The sequence below is a fragment of the Triticum urartu genome, chromosome 3, assembly GCF_003073215.2.
Source record: "Triticum urartu cultivar G1812 chromosome 3, Tu2.1, whole genome shotgun sequence".
NCBI lineage: Eukaryota > Viridiplantae > Streptophyta > Magnoliopsida > Poales > Poaceae > Triticum > Triticum urartu.
In genome coordinates this window covers 520,900,409-520,914,419 of record NC_053024.1, presented here as the reverse complement: position 1 = coordinate 520,914,419, position 14,011 = coordinate 520,900,409, and positions in this window count along the sequence as shown.

Genomic DNA, 14,011 nt, shown 5'->3' with positions numbered 1-14,011 from the left:
GTAGATTATCGGGGATTGAATGAAGTAACCATCAAGAATAAGTACCCACTGCCAATGATCAACGATCTGTTTGATCGATTGCAAGGAGCTAAAGTGTTTTCCAAGATCGATTTGCGATCAGGGTACCATCAATTGAAGATTCGAGAGCAGGACATACCTAAGACAGCATTCACCACAAGATATGGACTGTATGAGTATACCGTTATGTCATTTGGATTGACTAACGCGCCTGCCTATTTCATGAACCTGATGAACAAAGTGTTTATGGAATTTTTGGATAAGTTCATAGTGTTCATTGATGACATTCTGGTTTATTCAAAGAATGAAGAGGAGCATAAGGAACATTTGCGTTTGGTTTTGGAGAAACTAAGGGAACATCAGTTATACGCCAAATTCAGCAAATGTGAGTTTTGGTTAAAGGAAGTTGGATTCCTCGGATACGTTATATCCGGAGAAGGTATAGCAGTTGACCCCACTAAGGTTGAGACCGTAACCGAATGGGAAGCACCAACGACAGTTGGAGAGATCCGGAGTTTTCTTGGGCTCACAGGATACTACCGGAGATTTATTGAGAACTTTTCAAAGATTGCAAAGCCTATGACTGAATTGTTGAAGAAGGATACTAAGTTCAATTGGACTGAGGAGTGTGAGGCTAGTTTCCAGGAGTTGAAGAAACGTTTGGTCACCTCACCAGTATTGATTTTGCCAGATCAGACCAAGGATTATGAGGTGTATTGCGACGCTTCACGTCGAGGACTTGGAGCAGTGCTTATGCAGGAAGGAAGAGTTGTTTCGTATGCTTCACGGCAACTGAAGCCTCATGAGTTGAATTATGCCACACATGATTTGGAGTTAGCAGCCGTAGTGCATGCATTGAAGACGTGGAGACATTTCCTCATTGGAAATCATTGTGAGGTGTACACGGATCACAAGAGTTTGAAGTACATTTTCACGCAGAAGGAGTTGAACCTCCGACAAAGGAGATGGTTGGAGCTCATCAAGGATTATGACATAAGATTGCATTACCATCCCGGAAAAGCTAATGTAGTAGCAGACGCATTGAGCCGTAAGAGCCATGTCAATACCCTAGTGACGGGAGAAGTACCAAAGGAGTTAGCAGAAAACCTTCGTGAGCTGTGTTTGGAAATAGTTCCGAGAGGCTATGTAGCAGCATTGGAGATTCAGTCAACATTGATGGATAAGATCAGAGAAGCTCAGAAATCTGACAAGGAGATTGCTGCTATAAAAGAGAAATTGAGCGAAGCAAAAGCAAAGGGATTTTGTGAGGATGAGCACGATACCTTATGGTTTGAGGACCGTGTTTATGTGCCCAATGACCCGGAGATCAGGAAGTTGATTTTGCAAGAGGCACATGATTCACCGTATTCGATTCACCCAGGGAATACCAAGATGTATTTGGATTTGAAGGAAACATTCTGGTGGACCGGAATGAAGAAGGATATTGCAGCATATGTAGCAGTTTGTGACGTATGTCAGAGAGTAAAGGGAGAGCATCAAAAGCCAGCGGGATTGTTACAACCATTGACGATACCCGAATGGAAATGGGATAAGATAGGCATGGATTTTATCACAGGACTACCCAGGACGAAAGCAGGATATGACTCGATATGGGTAGTAGTTGATCGTTTGACGAAGGTAGCACATTTCATTCCAGTTAAGACCACTTACACCAGTGCTAAGTTGGCGAAGATATACATGACTAGAATCATATGTTTGCATGGAGTTCCGAGGAGTATCGTATCAGATAGAGGAACCCAATTTACCTCAAAGTTTTGGAATCAGTTGCACGAAACTTTAGGAACCAGACTAGAGTTCAGCACAGCTTTTCACCCGCAGACAGATGGACAGACCGAGAGAGTCAATCAGATTTTGGAAGATATGCTGAGAGCTTGTGCACTAGATTATGGATCTAGTTGGGACGATAATTTGCCGTATGCGGAGTTTTCTTATAACAACAGTTACCAAACCAGTTTGAAGATGGCACCTTTCGAAGCTTTATACGGAAGGAGGTGCAGGACACCGTTGTCATGGAACGAAGTTGGAGACCGTCAATTCTTTGGACCAGATTTGATTAAGGAGTCTGAACGGAAAGTTAAGTTGATTCGCAACAGGCTCAAGGTAGCCCAATCCAGGCAGAAGAGCTACGCAGATTCAAAACGCAAGGAGACAGTTTACGGAACCGGAGACAGAGTTTATCTCCGAGTATCCCCACTTCGAGGAGTTAAGCGCTTTGGAGTTAAGGGAAAGTTAGCACCGCGTTTCGTTGGACCGTTTAAGATCTTGAAACGTATGGGAGAAGTCGCTTATAAGTTGGAATTACCAGAAGGACTGTCAGGAGTTCATGATGTATTCCATGTTTCTCAGCTGAAGAAATGTCACGCCGAGATGGCGGAGATACCGCTAAGAGATACCGTGCCGCTTGAAGCGATTCAGTTTAAGGACGACTTAACGTATGAGGAGAAACCAGTCAAGATTCTCGAGTATGCCAGCGGAGTTACTCGCAGCAAGGTTATCAAGTTTTGCAAAGTTCAGAGGAACCACCACTCAGAGGATGAAGCCACCTGGGAGAGAGAAGAAGATTTGCTCAAGGACCACCCTCACCTATTTTCTAGCCAACCCGAATCTCGAGGGCGAGATTCATCTTAAGGGGGGTAGGTTTTTGTAACATCCCAAATTTTCAATTTGGAATGTTATACATAGATCATCATGCATAGCATATTTTCTTGCATTTTCGTTGATCCTAGAAATTTCACGCAACTCAAGGACCCTCGGAGAGAGTTGGAGATTTCGTTATTTTCATATTTGAGAGTTCTCTCGAATTTTGAAAATAGGATCATTTGATTTATTTATTTTATCTTCAATAATTTTTCCGGTGTCAAAATATATGAGAGAGGGAATAATATGACTTTCCCAAATTTAGGAAAAATGAAGATATAATAAATAGATCAATTTTTGTTCCGGTGTGTTTATTTGCATTTTATTTGGATAGGGAAAAATGCGCGTTTTCGAAAATTGCATTTTAGGTCCGGAGAAAAGTTCATTTTGTTCGGCTCATTTTTAGGAGTCGGGGAAAATTTACTTTAGATTTTTCGGAGTTCGTTTAGTTCTCTTTTCTTTTTTTTTCTCTGCGCGCTGAACCGTTTAAAAAAAACTTACCGCAGGCCCAGCCGGGCCAAGGCCCAGCCAGCCACCGCCTCAGCCTCCCTGCGCGCACAGCATGCAGCAGCGCCAGGAGCCGGCCGGCCGCCGCCGCCTCTTGCTAGGACCGAATCCTAGTAGGACTTTGGTCCTACTTCCGTATATTCCTTTTTCTATTTCTAGATTTTTTTTCCTTCCCTCTTTTCTATTCCTATTCCTAGTCTAATTCTTGTCCCCCACCCCAAGTCTCCTCACCCCTTCCCAATATAAATACCCAAGCACCCCCCCCTCTAAATCATCAAACCCAAAGCCTAGAGCTCCACCACACCCCGCGCCGCGCCACCCCTCACCCGCGCGCCGCCCTAAGCCGCCGCCCCTCACCCACGCCACCGCCGTCGCCGCCCAACGCCGCCGCCGCCGGAGCCCCTCGCCGGAGACCTCGCCGGAGGTTGCACCGCGTCTCTTTTTCTCGGATCATTTTATTCTAATCGTTCCGATTCTTTACTTCTCTAAACTGTTCCGGTTTTCTAGATCGGTTTTTCGTTCAGTTTTCTTCTCCGAAACCCTAGATCGGATTCGTTTTCTTCTCCGATTTAGTTGCCTTTGGACCGTTCGTCCTAACGAACGTGATCACTGGATTCTTCTAGGTTAACGACGTCCGTTCGTTTAACCGTTCTTCGTTTTCTTTTCGTCGGATTTATTCCGCGATCGCGATCTCAGATCCAATTTTCGTTCTAGTCTTTCTTTTCGCTCGTTTATCGGAATCAGGTGATTCAAGCGCCTGGAGTTTCGTCTCGAAACCGCCGTTCCGTTTAATCAACTTGAACAAGCTTTTGCTACAGTAAAATTTGACCTAGTTTCAACTTGCTAGAACCGAGTTGTTTTCTTCCGCCGTTTGTTTTTCGTTCGTTCTTTGCAACCGGAGTTCTTAAGTTGAACTACCTGGTTCGTTCTTTTGTTCGAGTTTTACTTGTGCATTAGATGAGTACTTATTGTGTGCTTGTTGTTTGTCTGCGATAGATTACCCGGATTGCGCCGCCTGTTACTTCGAAACCCTAGGACTCGCGGATCATCAGCAAGGCAAGTAACACTTTGATCATACCTTTTCTACAACCCATGTTTTACTGCATTAGATCAATCCTCTCACATTGCATGATTAGGATCTAATTAAATTGTGGGATGGGAAGTAGATGAGGTAGTACCTATTACCTGTATTATTACGAAACCTTGGGAGTTACTTCTACGTTTGCTTATTATGCCATGCTATGCTAGTAGACGTGGATTGGGTGAGTGATATCCATGACAGATGTGAGATTGATAATTTTAATGGTTTATCTAAGGTGGTAACCTAACACACATCTGGGTGGATTGAGGCACCTGATGTCTATCAGGACTTGCCTGTTTTTTTTGGACCGCCACCCAGGCTCAAAGGGATCATAAGATCTTTCATGCTAGAAACTTCCGTGTGCAGCCACATGCCATTATGGGCTCTGGCATAGTTGACTAAGTTGTGCGAACTCTTACGGGGTGGACTAGCAGATGTAGGGGTTATAGGTGGTACGGTCTACCCCACATGTAAGGTGCTAGCGCTTCTGAAAGACTATGTCTCGGTCATCCGTTTCTCAAACACCATGTAGTGCGAGAAAACAAACGGAGGCGATCGAGTCATGTGGGGAAAAGTGCGCAAACCTCTGCAGAGTGTACAAACTAATCATGATTAGCCGTGTCCCCGGTTATGGACAACTTGAGTATCTAGTACTTGAATATCGAGTGAATCTCAACATGTTACCTCTAATTAATGTTATTGGGTTTTAATTATTTTTAATTGGGATTGAGAATGCTGTCAACCATTCTCAATGTTACACAACCACCATGATAGTTAAATAAATTTATTCCTTTGCAGTAGGGAAAAATTGGCTTTACGCAAAACTGTAACCATAGAGCTTTCCACCAGCCAAATATGCATATAGTATAGTTGTTGCATTCCATTACTCTCTATGTGTTACTTTGCTAGCATATTCCATGTGCTGACCCGTTTTCGGGCTGCAACGTTAATGTTGCAGACTTTTCAGACGACGATTGAGGTGCTTTTAGGTCGTGGTTCTATACTCAGTGATGCCGCTGGAGTTGATGGACCCATTTATCTTCCGAGTCTTCCGCTGTTATCGATATTAGATGGCCTTCAGCCATATTTATTGTAATAAGTTCTTTTGAGCCATCGATGTAATAAGTGTGTGATTGCAACTCTGCTATAAAACCTCGATGTACTGTGTGGTGTCAGCATTACTGATCCAGGGATGACACCGTAGCACAGTAGACGTGATCCATTCGGGTCAGGTCGCTACATGCGAGGGACTGGCGCGTAGCCTCCTACTGGATTGATACCTTGGTTCTCAAAAACTGAGGGAAATACTTATGCTACTTTGTTGCACCACCCTTTCCTCTTCAAGGGAAAACCAACGCAGGTGCTCAAGAGGTAGCAGGCCTTTCCTTTTTGGGGGGGACAATGCTCTATTATTAATGATCATCACGATTCTATTTATTTACAACTCAAAGATTACAACTCGATACTAGAACAAGATATGACTCTATATGAATGCCTCCGGCGGTGTACCGGGATTGCAATGAATCAAGAGTGACATGTATGAAAAATTATGAATGGTGGCTTGGCCACAAATACGATGTCAACTACATGATCATGCAAAGCAATATGAAAATGATGATGCGTGTCACAATAAACGGAACGGTGGAAAGTTGCATGGCAATATATCTCGGAATGGCTATGGAAATGCCATAATAGGTAGGTATGGTGGCTGTTTTGAGGAATATATAAGGAGGTTTATGTGTGATAGAGCGTATCATATCATGGGGTTTGGATGCACCGGCGAAGTTTGCACCAACTCTCAATGTGAGAAAGGGCAATGCACGGTACCGAAGAGGCTAGCAATGATGGAAGGGTAAGAGTGCGTATAATCCATGGACTCGACATTAGTCATAAAGAACTAACATACTTATTGAAAAAATCTACAAGTTATCAAAAACCAAGTATTACGCACATGCTCCTATGGGGATAGATTGGTAGGAAAAGACCATCGCTCGTCCCCGACCGCCACTCATAAGGAAGACAATCAAATAACACCTCATGTTTCAAATTTGTTACACAACGTTTACCATACGTGCATGCTACAGGACTTGCAAACTTCAACACAAGTATTCCTCAAATTCACAACTACTCAACTAGCACAACTTTGATATCACTATCTCCATATCTCAAAACAATCATCAAGTATCAAACTTCTCTTAGTATTCAATGCACTTATATGAAAGTTTTTATTATATCCCTCTTGGATGCCCATCATATTAGGACTAGTTTCATAACCAAAGCAAATTACCATTCTGTTTAGGACTCTCAAAATAGTATAAGTGAAGCATGAGAGTTCATCTATTTCTTCAAAATAAAACCACCGCCGTGCTCTAAAAGGATATAAGTGAAGCACTAGAGCAACGACAAACTACTCCGAAAGATTTAAGTGAAGATCAATGAGTAGTCGAATAATTATGCAACGATGTGAAGACTCTCTAACATTTAAGAGTTTCAGATCTTGGTATTTTATTCAAGCAGCAAGCAAAACAAAGTAAAATAAAATAACGCTCCAAGAAAAACACATATCATGTGTTGAATAAAAATATAGCTCCAAGTAAAGTTACCGATGAACGAAGATGAAAGAGGGGATGCCTTCCGGGGCATCCCCAAGCTTAGGCTCTTGGTTGTCCTTGAATATTACCTTGGGGTGCCTTGGGCATCCCCAATCTTAGGTTCTTGCCACTCCTTATTCCATAGTCCATGGAATCTTTACCCAAAACTTGAAAACTTCACAACACAAAACTTAAAGTAGAAAATCTCGTGAGCTCCGTTAGCGAAAGATAACAAAACACCACTTCAAGGTACTGTAATGAACTCATTTTTTATTTATATTGGTGTCAAACCTACTGTATTCCAACTTTTCTATGGTTTATAAACCCTTTTACTAGCCATAGATTCATCAAAATAAGTAAACAACACATGAAAAACAGAATCTGTCAAAAACAGAACTGTCTGTAGTAATCTGTAACTAACGCAAATTTCTGGAACCTCAAAAATTCTAAAATTAATTGATGGACGTGGGGAATTTATCTATTAATCATCTGCAAAAATAATTAAGTAAATAACACTTTCCAAATAAAAATGGCAGCAATTCTCGTGAGCACTAAAGTTTCTGTTTTTTACAGCAAGATCAACAAGACTTTCTCCAAGTCTTTCCAACGGTTCTACTTGGCACAAACACTAATTAAAAACAAAAAACACAACCGAAACAGAGGCTAGATAATTTATTTATTACTAAACAGTAACAAAAAGCAAGGAACAAAAATAAAGTTGGGTTGCCTCCCAACAAGCGCTATCGTTTAACGCCCCTAGCTAGGCATGATGATTTCAATGATGCTCACATAAAGGATAAGAATTGAAACATAAAGAGAGAATCATGAAGAATATGACTAGCACACTTAAGTCTAACCCACTTCCTATGAATATGGATTTTGTGATCAAGCAATTTATGGGAACAATAATCAACTAGCATAGGAAGGCAAAACAAGCATAACTTTGAAACTTTAAGCACATAGGGAGGAAACTTGATATTATTGCAATTCCTACAAGTATATATTCCTCCCTCATAATAATTTTCAGTAGCATCATGAATGATTTCAACAATATAACCAGCACCTAAAGCATTCTTTTCATGATCTACAAGCATAGAAATTTTATTACTCTCCACACAAGCAAAATTCTTCTCATTCATAATAGTGGGAGCAAACTCAACAAAATAACTATCATGTGAGGCATAATCCAATTGAAAACTAAAATCATGATGACAAGTTTCATGGATAACATTATTCTTCATAGCATACAAGTCATCACAATAATCATCATAGATAGCAACTTTGTTCTCATAAGCAATTGGAACCTCTTCCGAAATAGTGGATTCATCACAAAATAAAGTCATGACCTCTCCAAATCCACTTTCATCAATATAATCATCATAAATAGGAGTCATGCTTTAATCATAATAAATTTGCTCATCAAAACTTGGGGGACAAAAAATATCATCTTCATCAAACATAGCTTCCCCAAGCTTGTGGCTTTGCATATCATTAGCATCATGGATATTCAAGGAATTCATACTAACAATAGTGCAATCATGCTCATTATTCAAATATTTAGTGCCAAACATTCTAATGCATTCTTCTTATATTGAGCACAATTATCGGAATCCTTATTTTCATGATAGATATTAAAAAGATGAAGCAAATGAGGCAAACTTAATTCCATTTTTTGAAATTTTGTTTTATAAACTAAACTAGTGATAAAACAAGAAATTAAAAGACTCGATTGCAATATCTAAAGATATACCTTCAAGCACTCGCCTCCCCGGCAACGGCGCCAGAAAAGAGCTTGATGTCTACTACACAACCTTCTTCTTGTAGACGTTGTTGGGCCTCCAAGTGCAGAGGTTTGTAGGACAGTAGCAAATTTCCCTCAAGTGGATGACCTAAGGTTTATCAATCCGTAGGAGGCGTAGGATGAAGATGGTCTCTCTCAAGCAACCCTGCAACCAAATAACAAAGAGTCTCTTGTGTCCCCAACACACCTAATACAATGGTAAATTGTATATGTGCACTAGTTCGGCGAAGAGATGATGATACAAGTGGTATATGGATGGTAGATAATGGTTTTTGTAATCTGAAAATATAAAAACAGCAAGGTAACTAATGATAAAAGTCAGCACAAACGGTATTGCAATGCGTTGAAACAAGGCCTAGGGTTCATACTTTCACTAGTGCAAGTTCTCTCAACAATAATAACATAATTGTATCACATAACTATCCCTCAACATGCAACAAAGAGTCACTCCAAAGTCACTAAGAGCGGAGAACAAACGAAGAGATTATGGTAGGGTACGAAACCACCTCAAAGTCATTCTTTCCGATCAATCCGTTGGGCTATTCCTATAAGTGTCACAAACAGCCCTAGAGTTCGTAGTAAAATAACACCTTAAGACGCAAATCAACCAAAACCCTAATGTCACCTAGATACTCCAATGTCACCTCAAGTATCCGTGGGTATGATTATACAATATGCATCACACAATCTCATATTCATCTATTCAAACCAACACAAAGTACTTCAAAGAGTGCCCCAAAGATTCTACCGGAGAGTCAAGACGAAAACATGTGCCAACCCCTATGCATAGGTTCATGGGCGGAACCCGCAAGTTGATCACCAAAACATACATCAAGTGTATCAATAGAATACCCCATTGTCACCACGGGTATCCCACGCAAGACATACATCAAGTGTTCTCAAATCCTTAAAGACTCAATCCGATAAGATAACTTCAAAGGGAAAACTCAATCCATTACAAGAGAGTAGAGGGGGAGAAACATCATAAGATCCAACTATAATAGCAAAGCTCGCGATACATCAAGATCGTACCACCTCAAGAACACGAGAGAGAGAGAGAGAGATCAAACACATAGCTACTGGTACATACCCTCAGCCCCGAGGGAGAACTACTCCCTCCTCGTCATGGATAGCACCGGGATGATGAAGATAGCCACCAGAGAGGGATTCCCCCTCCGACAGGGTGCCGAAACGGGTCTAGATTGGTTTTCGGTGGCTACGGAGGCTTCTGGCGGCGGAACTCCCAATCTATTGTTGGCCTCGAAGTTTTTAGGGTATATGGGTATATATAGGAGGAAGAAGTACGTCGGTGGATCTCCGGGCTGTCCACGAGGCAGGGGGCGCCCAGGGGGGTGGGCGCGCCCCCACCCTCGTGGGCAGCCCGGGACTCTCCTAGTCCAACTCTGATACTATGTGGGCTTCTTCTAGTCCAAAAATAAGTTCCGTGAAGTTTCAGGTCAATTGGACTCCGTTTGATTTTCCTTTTCTACGATACTCTAAAACAAGGAAAAAACAGAAACTGGCACTGGGCTCTAGGTTAATAGGTTAGTCCCAAAAATCATATAAAGTAGCATATAAATGCATATAAAACATCCAAGGTTGATAATATAATAGCATGGAACAATCAAAAATTATAGATACGTTGGAGACGTATCACCCCTATCGTGAACTGCTGAGATGAATCGCTAGGGACAAAATCAACTTGTTTAGTATCATCAGCCTGAAACTTCAAAAGAGGGTCTTGCTCAGTAGTGGGCTTCCTCAAAGGATTCATATCAGCCGGGTCAACATTATCTGTATAAAACTTGATCTCTTTCGTGGCACAAGCCGACTCAGCATAAGCAGCATCACCTTCCTCACACTCCAAAGCGATATTTTAGTTGCCATGGACCGTAATTGTGCCCTTATGTCCTGGCATCTTAAGATGCATATAAACATAACAAGGCTAGGCCATAAATTTGGCATAAGCCGGCCGCCCAAACAAAGCATGATATGGGCTCTTGATTTTGACCACCTCAAACCATAATGTCTCTGCCCTATAGTCATGATCATCACCAAAGGCCACTTCCAAGGAAATCTTTCCCACAGGATATGTTGATTTACCAAGCACCACGCCATGGAAGACTGTGGAGGACGGCTTAAGATCCTTGTCAGTTAAATTCATACGTCGAGAGGTGTCATAATATAAAATGTTGAACTGCTGCCTCCATCCATAAGTACTTTAGTGAACTTATAACCACCCACTTGAGGGTCTACCACTAATGCCAGATGACCCGGATTCTCGACCCGGGGCGGGTGATCCGCTCTACTCCATGTGATCAGATGTTCTGACCATCACAAGTACTGTGGAATTGCCAGCTCAAGATTATTGACCACGCGCTTACGAACCTTCTTATCACGCTTGCAGAGACTTGTGGTGAACACGTGATATTGACCCCCATCAAGCTGCTTTGGATTGCTCTGATAGCATGACTTAGCATTTTGTTGCTGGTTTCCCTGACCAGATTGTTGGTTGTATCCACCATGGTTACCTTGACCTTGATAACTGGAATTTGAGCCGCCACCACCAAAACTGGGTCCCTATGACCTGGATCCTGACCCGCCAGGTGGCCCATTATTATTACCATGATTCTGATTAAAATGAGAATTCCTGTATTCTCTCATGATAAAACAATCCTTCCAGACATGACTCGCCGGCTTATCAGGCAGACTGTGCTTTGGGTAGGGTTCATTAAACATCGCCTCAAGGTTAAAATTCTTTCCTCCAAAGGCCGGCTTACCATTACCATTACGACGCTGGCCTTTATACCCAGTGTTGGTGTTGGCCACTATATCTGACCTGCCATCAGGGTGCCTGCGCTTACCACTGTTGCCCCGATTGCGGCCATTGTGCCCTGTCACATTCTGCTGCTGACCCTCACCACTGCCATTCTTCTTGCCCTTGTTAGTCCATTAGCTCACCCATGTCATTACAATGACGTTTAAGGCGCCCGAGCTTCTGCTTGAGAGGGGTGAAATGATAATTTTTCTCCAAGACTAGGACCACTGAACCCGCCGCAATGCTGTTGATGAGTGGATAATAGCTGAAACCCGGCGAACCCAATGGTGGGCCGACTCATCCTCACGTTGCACGCAGTTATCGAGATCAATAATCGTCAGAGGTTGCTTGCATGTACCTTTAAAAATATGAATAAACCGTGCCTTCAGCTCTGCCCATGAGCTGATGGAATTGGCAGGCAAGCTTTTTAACCATGTTCGAGCTGGACCATCGAGCATCATAGTAAAGTACTTGGCACATACAACATCATTAACATCCAACATCTCCATGGCCAATTCATAGCTCTCAATCCAAGCCTCGGGGGAAGATCAGCTGTATAATTAGGCACCTACGAGGGCCATTCTTGGGCAACTGTTCATTACGCAAAGCCGGTACCAAACATGGCACACCAACTATCCTGGAAGTCATCCCAGTTTCAAGTGAGGCCGAAGGGTTCCCCGGGGGCTGCTGATAAGTGCCCAATTGAGCCGCTACTTCCGCCTCACGGCGAGCTCGAGCTTGATCCACAATCGCCTGAGCATTAGCTAGTAAATTATCATCACGGGGCGGGTTATTCCCACGAGGCGGGTCATCATTGCGGGGCAGATTACGACGCCGTTTGCTGCTGGAAACCGCCGGCAAATCAATATGTTGGCTGTAACTTTGACTTGGGCGAGGAGTTGAATGAATTCGCTCACGACTGTATGAATAAGCAGCCTGATGTGCTACAGCTGTCTGAAGAAGCTCCACAACGTTCCGGGTCTCCACTGCAGCCGGAGGCTCGCCCTCAATCGGAATAGCTGCCAATCGTGTCGCCGCTGCTATCATATTATCCACTGGGTTAGAATTATGGCCAGAGGGTGTTGGAAACCGCGAGGAGGGGTATGATCCCTACGAGGTGGGTCCGGCAAACGAGGCTGATCCTCCGTCCCGCTCCCTGGCACCTCTGCAGCCCGGGTTACACCGGGCGGGTTACTTGTCCCGGCCCCAAGTGTGTTAAAAAGGTTCCTCCCCTCATACATTGTGATTCCGCATCCATCAGAGCTCGCTCCGTCACCATCCTGGTATTCTCCGCGTTAAGATCCTCCTGGGCCTTAGCCACCTCATCTCGCACCTTTGCAACTTCTGCATTGTACTGTACTTGATTCGTCGTAGTAAGCTCTATGGCTAACAGAGTCAACAAAGTGCCCAAGAGTTCAGATAAGACTTGAGACGGCGGCTGCGCTGAGCCGCTGGCCCCAGCTATCACAGCGGCAGTCGATCCAGACGTCATCACTGCTGCTGTTGATGAATTAAGAGTCGGCCCAGTGCCAGCCATGAAGATCGCAGCCCTGGAGGGCGGCTCATAGGGGTCTGAAATACTGTTGTCATCGGAGTAGCCCCCAAGCTCGTCGTCTTGAAGCTGATAGATGGATTCCGTCTCTCCAGTTGAGGACTCAATCACCCGAGTAGATGGCCTTCTCTCCACCAGATGCAGAATCTTCCTCAAGATCTGCCCCATGAACAAATCCAATGAAAACATGCTTCTGGCCGGGTTGAACCCTGGCAGGTCGTGCGCGCTGAGCCGTCTCGACGATGTCGGTGCAGATGTCCGGCTCAGGCTCTGACTCGCCGATCTTGCCGATGAAGACGTGAATTCCGCCAAAGGGGACCCGGTACCCATACTCGATTGAGTCGGCCTCGGGGCCCCAGCCAGCGTTGTCGATGTAAAGCTTGCCGTGGCGACTCTTAGTCATCCGGCCCATGGCATATCCTTCGATCCGTGGGAAATTTCCCTTCAAGAACTTGAAACCACCGTGCTCTGGCTCCACGGTGGGCGCTAACTGTCGTGGTTTTGTCACGGCAGATGTCCTTGTGAAAGGATTTAAGCGTGGAGCCATCGCAACGTAGGTTAGCTCGAAGGGGTTGAACGGGATGAAGGATACAAGTTTACCCAGGTTCGGACCCTCACAACGAGGTAAAAGCCTACGTCCTGCTTTGAGTTGTATTGCTTGAGTATCAATTGCAGGGGAGCGAAATCGCTTGACCTAACTCTCGATCAATTGTTTCTTAACTTAACCCACCGCAGGGTCTCGCCTTTATATACACAGGTCGAGGCCCTGGGCTTACAAGAGTCCCATTCGGATCACACAACGTGACCGGCCCGGGTTCTAAACTATCTTGTCTTTCTAGACAAGTCATCTTCCGGTGGCTTACAAAGGCCGGTTCTCACACCACCATCTGGGGTTGGGCCTTCGGCGGGTCACCACCTAAGCCGCCCTCTTGGCTCTTCATCTGGCCTCTTGGGCCTTCTTCAAATATCGCAAGTTGAGTCGCCA